General features: G+C 39.3%; 1 long non-coding RNA gene across 1 annotated transcript; it reads left to right on the top strand.

Moving 5' to 3' along the window:
• Positions 1-779: 779 nt before the first annotated feature.
• On the top strand, positions 780-5696 carry LOC107834389 (uncharacterized). Its single transcript, XR_001660185.1, has 3 exons — positions 780-835; positions 4307-4432; positions 4528-5696. It is a non-coding gene; the product is annotated as an uncharacterized LOC107834389 (long non-coding RNA).
• Positions 5697-7617: the final 1921 nt, after the last annotated feature.

The following is a 7617-nucleotide window of genomic DNA, read 5'->3' on the forward strand; positions in this document are numbered from 1 at the left end:
ATCAAATTTACTGAAAATAATTATCTTCTCAATGATATTCCCATTTCTTGAGATGAAGTGGTATTCAGACGACCTTAACTGCAAGTTAATGAGTTTCTCCTTCATGATGAGGATGTTAATGAGGCATCATTACTATATCACACCCAAAAGATACTTGTATATCACTGCCTTTGGTAAAAAAAAAAAAAGAAGAAAAAAAAAAGCATTTGTAATTCCCTGTGCATAAGGAGAAGTTAGTATTTCCTGCTCCCATGGTTGTAAAACATGATCCCCGTGCCTCTTTCATGTCAGTTGATAAGTCCTTCCAGCCATTCACTCGCAGTGACTCATGCTTTGGTGTTATGACCTAAATACTGTACCTGCCAAACTAACCTTTAGCTAATAAAACCTTTCACTTGGTTTCTGCTAAGGAAAACATCAAAATCAAAGACATAAAAGTTATTTTTACTACCTTAATGTGTTGAAGCAAAATAGAATTTGATAGGTTTTTTTAATCTCCCACTTCACTCAACTTATAAAGTCTTGGGCACTGCATGACGAATATGTTTCCTTTGTTTTCAAAACTGACACTGTTAGTTGACATGTTGTTTGGGAATAAGTTCTGACAAGTTGCCCTAATGTATAGTGTATGTATGAAACCCATCTGTCTCTTGCAAGTAATAGTTTATTGCCCCAAAATATACTCTATTTGAAACTGTCTATCAACTTGTATTTCAGTGTATATTCACAGCTTGCAAAATGAGTACTTGTCAAATTGTGCTTCTCTCTTTCCCTCTCAGATGCATGTGTGGAGGTGCTAACTGGTGGTACTGGGCTCAGTAAATCTGTCTGCCAGGTAATCATTTTCTACAGAAGTAGTTGTTGGTCCAGCAAAAATGCCGGAAACATTTTTGGGACTTAAAAAGTCCTGTTGATAAAAATCATTACCCTTAATGGAGTTATTAGTTTGACTCATGCAGTTTGACTCAGAAAAATCACTGAAGGTCTTTGATAATGAAATCTGACCATTCCAGTCAACCCTTGTTCTCTTCACCAAGCTGTCTTTATCCATTCTTAGACTCTTTGTCTGCTCCACTATTTAGTCGCCTTTTTGTGTCATGTTTTTGTGAATGTTATATTTCATTTATTGGTTTTGTCTTTTCTTATTGTGTAATTTGTGTCATTTTAAAATTTGTCTTGCCTTTCAGTCCTTTTTAGTTGTAAGTAAGACATTTGTTCACAATGGTTTTTTAGTCTATGTATATAAATGTTTTATTGTAATACTAATGAAAGTTCTCATCTACAGCTCCAACATGTTGGTGCAGCCAGAAATTGTACACATTTTTTCCGTGTTACAGCAAGGAAAAAAACAAGATGCATCTTTTGTCTTATATATTGTGTGATGTCATCAAAGGCATGTGTGTGTGGAAGATTGTTTTTAAGGGATTGGACAATAAAATAGCAAAATAAAAAAGTACAACCAAGACATGTTGTCCTACAGCTGACACCTTATATCTAGAAAGAGTTTGATTGATTTTACAGAAAGCAATGCCTGTTACCTTTACCTGAGCTGTTCCTCATTTTTTTCAGGCCCAAAGGACTTGGACCATTTTCTTTTTAAAATCTAATTCTGCAACACCTTTCTACAAAGGGGTTTATTTGCTCTGTGATTTTTTAGATAATTGGGAATCTGTCCAATGCCATAATTTTTCCTGGAACATTTTAAGGAAAACTGCATTACATAGCAACTTTTTTTCCCCCCTGACCAACAACAAAACACAAACTTGCCTTCCAGCAAAGCTACTTTCTGCAATAAAGCATAGCTACTGGTGCCAGCAAACAAATGCTGAAGTGTATTTTCCATTCTGTTTTGCTCTGCATCTGGATCTGACACAATTTCAGAAACGCATAGTAAAAATGTAACAGTAACGTGTGTGTAGTGGGAATGTACAACTGTGGATTAATTCTGACTGCATCCAAGGAGCTGGCCTAGTTTAGATAATTGCTTTTACTGGTACTAATAAGGCAACAGATTTGTTTCTAGTTTCTGCATCTGAATGAAGAAAACTTTGTGTTTTTGTGGTATAATTAACATATTTGCATCTGCTCGGGTCATGGATGTGCACTGTCAGATGCATTCATATGGAAAACAGAAAGGCTGTTATGAGTTCAGAAACTCTGGAGATCTACTGACAGAGCACATTCATCATTACCTGGATCTGACTGTCCATTATCAAGTGAAACGGCTTTGGATTAAGTTAAAGCATGTGCTGGAATGAACTTAAAAAATATTGTGCTCATCCACTGATGATACAACCACAAAGGATTAAAATGTAAGTTTTCCTCTAACTGCAAAAGAGAGAATTGTGTCTAAACTATACTGTTTAGACGTGTCTCTGTGTGCAGAAGGTTGTCAACAAACTGCCAGGGGAAACTATAAAGAATTAAGTCATCCAATTACCACTGACTGTGTGCAGTAAAGACGAGATTTACTCGAGCGTGCTATTTTGCTTCAGGCTAGGTGTCAGGTTGAAAGCTAGGTAAAGCCGGTTAATTCAGGCCAATAAGGCAAAGTCATGCTGACTTTCAAGAAACAAGGTTGAACAACATCACTGTTCTTATCAGATTATAAACAAATGGCTCATAAACATAAAACACCATTGCAGAACAAAGTATTAAATTTAAACATTTTAGCATAGTTTCTTGCAAAGGTATTTATACCTTTTGAACTCATTCGCTTTTTGTTATGTTACAGCCACCATCAACAATGTACAGTGTTTTCATGGGGATTTTACCTGATATGTCAGCACAAACGTGAAGCAGAAGGATTGCTTCAGTTATTTTTCAATCTTTTTCACAAACAGAATTCTGAAAAGTGTCACATAAAATAAAAGCCAGTGTTACCCACTGCTTTCAGAGGCCACCTGATTAATGAATAGACTCCATGTAAGTGTAATTTAATGTTAGCGTTAATATTGCTCGTCTGAGAAGACTGCACAGGTTTGTGATGAGAAAACAGCTATTGTTAGCAGGAAACCATAAGCCAATGCGCTCATGCAGGAAGGGACACAGTAAATATGTGGAAAAAGGGGCTGTCACTATATGAATCAATACAAATATATAAATATATACAAAACCCTGAGTGCAAAAGAAAACAGTACCCGGTTAGAATGGTTTCGCAGAACATCAGCTGTGTTGGAATAGACAACTGACAGGCGTCGATGTTGCTGTTTCCCAGCAACAGCAAGAGGATTTTGCCACTTATAGCTGTGGTTCTGAGACAAAAGCTGAATGTTTCAAGAGTTTTTAACTGTACAATGCATGTCCCCACTGATCAGCCCCACATTTTGTGTTTTTCTTTTCTGTGGTTATAAAACAATGTCCTTAATGAATGCATATTAGTTTGGCGTTCATTTTTATTCTTAGTTTCAATGCCAAGATTGCACTTCAGATTTGTGTTTGGTGTCATGTATTCAATGATCAGGCATAACATTATGACCACTAAGAGTTGAAGTTAATGAAACTGATTACATTTTCTTTACGGTACTGCAATGGAACACTTTGTCCTAAATGTTGATTTGGAGTAAAAATTGATAAGTGTGAAGATTTGAGTGACTTTGACAAGGCCTGAACGACTTGGTCAGAGCATCTACAAAACTGCAGCCCTTATAGGGTGTCCCTGCAGTGGAAAACGCCAGTCAAAAATAGCATAGAGGACTGATGTCTTGGTCATAATGCACATCGGCAGCAAAGGCTGGCCTGTGCAGAGAGCTGAAATTGCTCAAGAAGTTAACGCTAAATGGCTTGTGTATAACATTTTTTCAAACCAGAAGACCCAATTCTCTCACACACACACACACACACACACACATTCACATTCTAATGGTGGCAAGCTACTGGATAGTAGCCACAGTTGTCCTAGTCAGGGCTATTTTAGCAGAAAACGAGAAACCAACCCACTATTAAGCAGCCGGTCATAATGTTAGGTCTAAATCATGTGCGGTGATGCTGGACATTGCTGAAACCCTAAAAATATACAAGGAAGAAATAGAACAGGTAATTCTACAATAACAACAATAAACTTCAAAAGTGAAGTCCCAAAACTGAAACTATGGATGGTGACATGTATTTGCATGCTTGAACTATAATTCATCTACTAGTTCAACAAAAGAATATGGAAAGATTGCATGGCGTGTTTCTAATTTCTCTGAGTCTTTCTCAGCTACATCAAAAATATATCAGCACAGTTTAACTGCTGTAAACTGTGGATTATATTGCAGAACATGTTCTTTCTTGTGAGAATATGTCTATCTATTTCTATAAACAGATCTTTATTAAGCTTACAGGGCAGTGACACTGCAGTGAAAATGTCCTGATTTAGCCGCGGGAATCCAAGCATTGACCCCCTGGTGCTCCCCGGAGACCGCTTTTGAAGAGCCGCATGTTTTTTAATGTGTATGTTTGTCTCCACTAGTAAATAGATGCGCCCCCTACAGGCGGCCCGCTCTCACTCCTCCTCCTCCTATACTCCACTCTCTGACTCCGCAGCTCCTCATTCACTAGAAGATGGCGGACTGCGCTCCACTATTAGATGAGGAACTCTCGTCCTTTGTCTTCAGTTACCTGACAGAAAACTCCGGCAGCCAGGTAAGATCCCAGCCTTGGAGGATACACGGGACGCAGGGCTTTGCAGAGCGGGGCACGTCTCTGCACGTCGCCGGCTCTGGTGCACGCTGTGCCCGGCTGATGGGAGCCTCTCTCTGGGCTGCACAGCAGCATCTCTCCGGCACAGTGCAAGCCGGTTTCTCGGTCTGCATGCGTGTGTGCGTGAGCTTGTGTGTGTGTGGACTACAATGACTTGATGTCTGGCTTTCACGTGTCTTGGAGGAAATGTCATCAGCCAACGGCAATAGGGGAATTTAATGGATGAAAACGGATACATGTTTTGGTGTTAGATGTGGAGGCGGAAAGCAGCCAGTGTGCTGCTGCTCGGCCGGGATTATTTGGTATTCAGAGGGGCGCTTTGGAAACTTTAGACGCATTCTTGAGGGAAGTTTTAATTTCAGTGCCGGGGACTCGGAACACGTGGTGCGCCTCTTCATGCGTGGACGAAGCCGGTGGATTATTGTGATATATTGACGTATTAATTGGCTTCTGGACTGTTTATTTTTTAAATGTGTGTGAAGGAAGGCAAACTTGTGTGTGCTTAATCCATGTGTTTGCGTTCCTTGTTTTCTTTTTTAACACTAATTAAATGTTTTGAAGAGGTCTCTTGTTGTGGCATTGCAACACATTAATGCTGTGTAATGTTATTTATCCACTTCATTATTAAGCTGATTGCCTCGACGCAGCGGGCTTAGAGCGCTGGAGGATCTTTGGATCTCCTGCGGATCTACGCGTGCTGGTCGGAGCGCTCAAAAGTTGAGCAACACCTTTCCCACGATGCGTTCACGGACATTTCATTATTATTGTTAATTAGACTTTGTATCTCCAAAACCTGGACGAAGAAGAGCAGACGCGGGTTCCGAGTCAGCTGGGAAAGTTGATGCGGTTTTACGTTTTCATAATGCTTTGCGTAATCGAAACGATTACAAAACGCGTCTGAGTGAAAAACTGACAGAAATCTGCTCGATTCTTTGACCGCTTACCTGAAAGTGTGATTTTGGTTACAGGCTGTTAACCGATTGTGTGTATGGATGAGGAGGGTCCGCGGGGGGCTGCGCGGACCCCGCGATGTTATTTCCTGACATAAAGGGGTCAGTTATGTCAGGAAATCAGCGAAGATTTTCTGATTCTTCTCTAATTTACAGTCGCAACACACGAAGATTAATCTCCTAGCAGGTAGTCTGCAGGAAAAGACCCCCTCAGGGGTCTGTCACTGTCAATCCAGGAACCGCAGCACAGCGTGACATAATTGCATTGCGGTGATTGTTTTTGCTCTCGATGATGCAGGGTCATCGCGGCATCTGATGCGCTGTGTGTGTGGGTTGGAGGTATCGCTGTTGCTGTTGGTGAAGTGGGGGATGAAGGGAGGTCTGTCACAGCTGATTGGCAGCTCTAGCAGGTTGAAATCAGTGCGTGGAGGGATGTAGGGAGACTGTGGGCTATTTATAAGCCGCAGCAGTGACATGTGCCTACACATAACACATACTGTGGATGAAAGCCATCTCAATGTTATGCATATTAAAGGGAGATGCAAAACAATGTATGTTATATTTGCAGAACATTATGTTACACATAACTCAGCTATACTATTCATGTATTCTCACTGGAATTTATCACATATTAAGCTCTTTAAATTGGCTTTGCAGCAACAAATTGAATCACAGTCATCACACATGATCAGCATATGCAATATCTCTATTCCAAAGCACTGCAATATTTTGTAGCCTATCATATTTCATGTTTTATGCATTCAAACTGCTTTCCAGTAATCCTTATGAGGTACAAACATCAATTAACATTGTAAATTACTCAGACTTTTTCTTCATCATGTTGCCAATAAGTAGTTGGGATATATTAGGAAAACATTTCTCCTCAAAGTCAGAAAAATGGGCAAGCGTAAGAATTTGAGTGAGTTTCATAGGGCAAGTGTGTGATAGTCAAATTGTGTCAGAAACAGCAGCAATTTGTAATTTGATGTCTTTTTTAGTTAAAAAATACTTTTTATATATTATTATCATTATTATTATTATTATTTTCAGTTTTTTTGATAGAAGAAGCTTGTTAACTTGTCTGTATTGCACTGTCATGTATTTTTAATGATTGTACCCTGAGAGACTATGGCTAACTCTGGTATATTATATAATATTCATTGTCCCTTTTTGAAATAAATAAACAACAGGTTGATATAGCTTGTAATGAAAAACTGGAAATAATTTAAATCTCTACAAGTGCAAATCTGGAAGAGATTACATCAAGAGGGGTCTTGCTGGTCATAATGTTATGCCCTGATGGGTGGGTATTTGGCCCATTGGACTGATTTGACTTTAGTGCACTTTATATCTGTACCAAATCTAGATTTTAGTGACCAAGAGTCTGAAGCTCAGGGGATATCATGACCATGGAAAAGAGCAGTACATAATCATATCTCTATTACTTGCAATCACTATTATTAATGCGGAATTAATCAACAATATTGTGATACAATTATTTGCCCACTGACTGATAATGTAAAATTGGAATAGAAGACATATTCACGGTGTATATGATACAAGTTTTGTTGTCTTTGTCCTTGTCCCTCCCCAAATTGAAGTGGCGCCCTAGGCGGTGAGTCTTAACGGCCAAATTACAAAACGCCATTGTGTATCAGGTTACCACTGGTGTGAATAAAATTCCCTGAAAGATTCAAAAAGTGGTGTACCAAATCATTTCTGTTCAAAAATCACCTCTGCCTTACAAACCCACACAACCAAACATCAGTCAACCAGCAGAAGGGAGTTGGAAATGCACATCATACTGAGCACAAGGGGGGGAAATAATGCGCAAGACACCTGATACACATTTCGATTTGGAAAATGTGACTATAAAACAAAAGTATGTCTGTGCTGTGCAGATCCAATAAAGACATGGATGTGGAATGTAAATGGGACAACTGTGAGGGAGAAAAGTGCTCAGATGAAAATAGGCATGCTGTTG

The sequence above is a fragment of the Poecilia formosa genome, unplaced genomic scaffold, assembly GCF_000485575.1.
Source record: "Poecilia formosa unplaced genomic scaffold, Poecilia_formosa-5.1.2 Scaffold605, whole genome shotgun sequence".
Lineage (NCBI taxonomy): Eukaryota > Metazoa > Chordata > Actinopteri > Cyprinodontiformes > Poeciliidae > Poecilia > Poecilia formosa.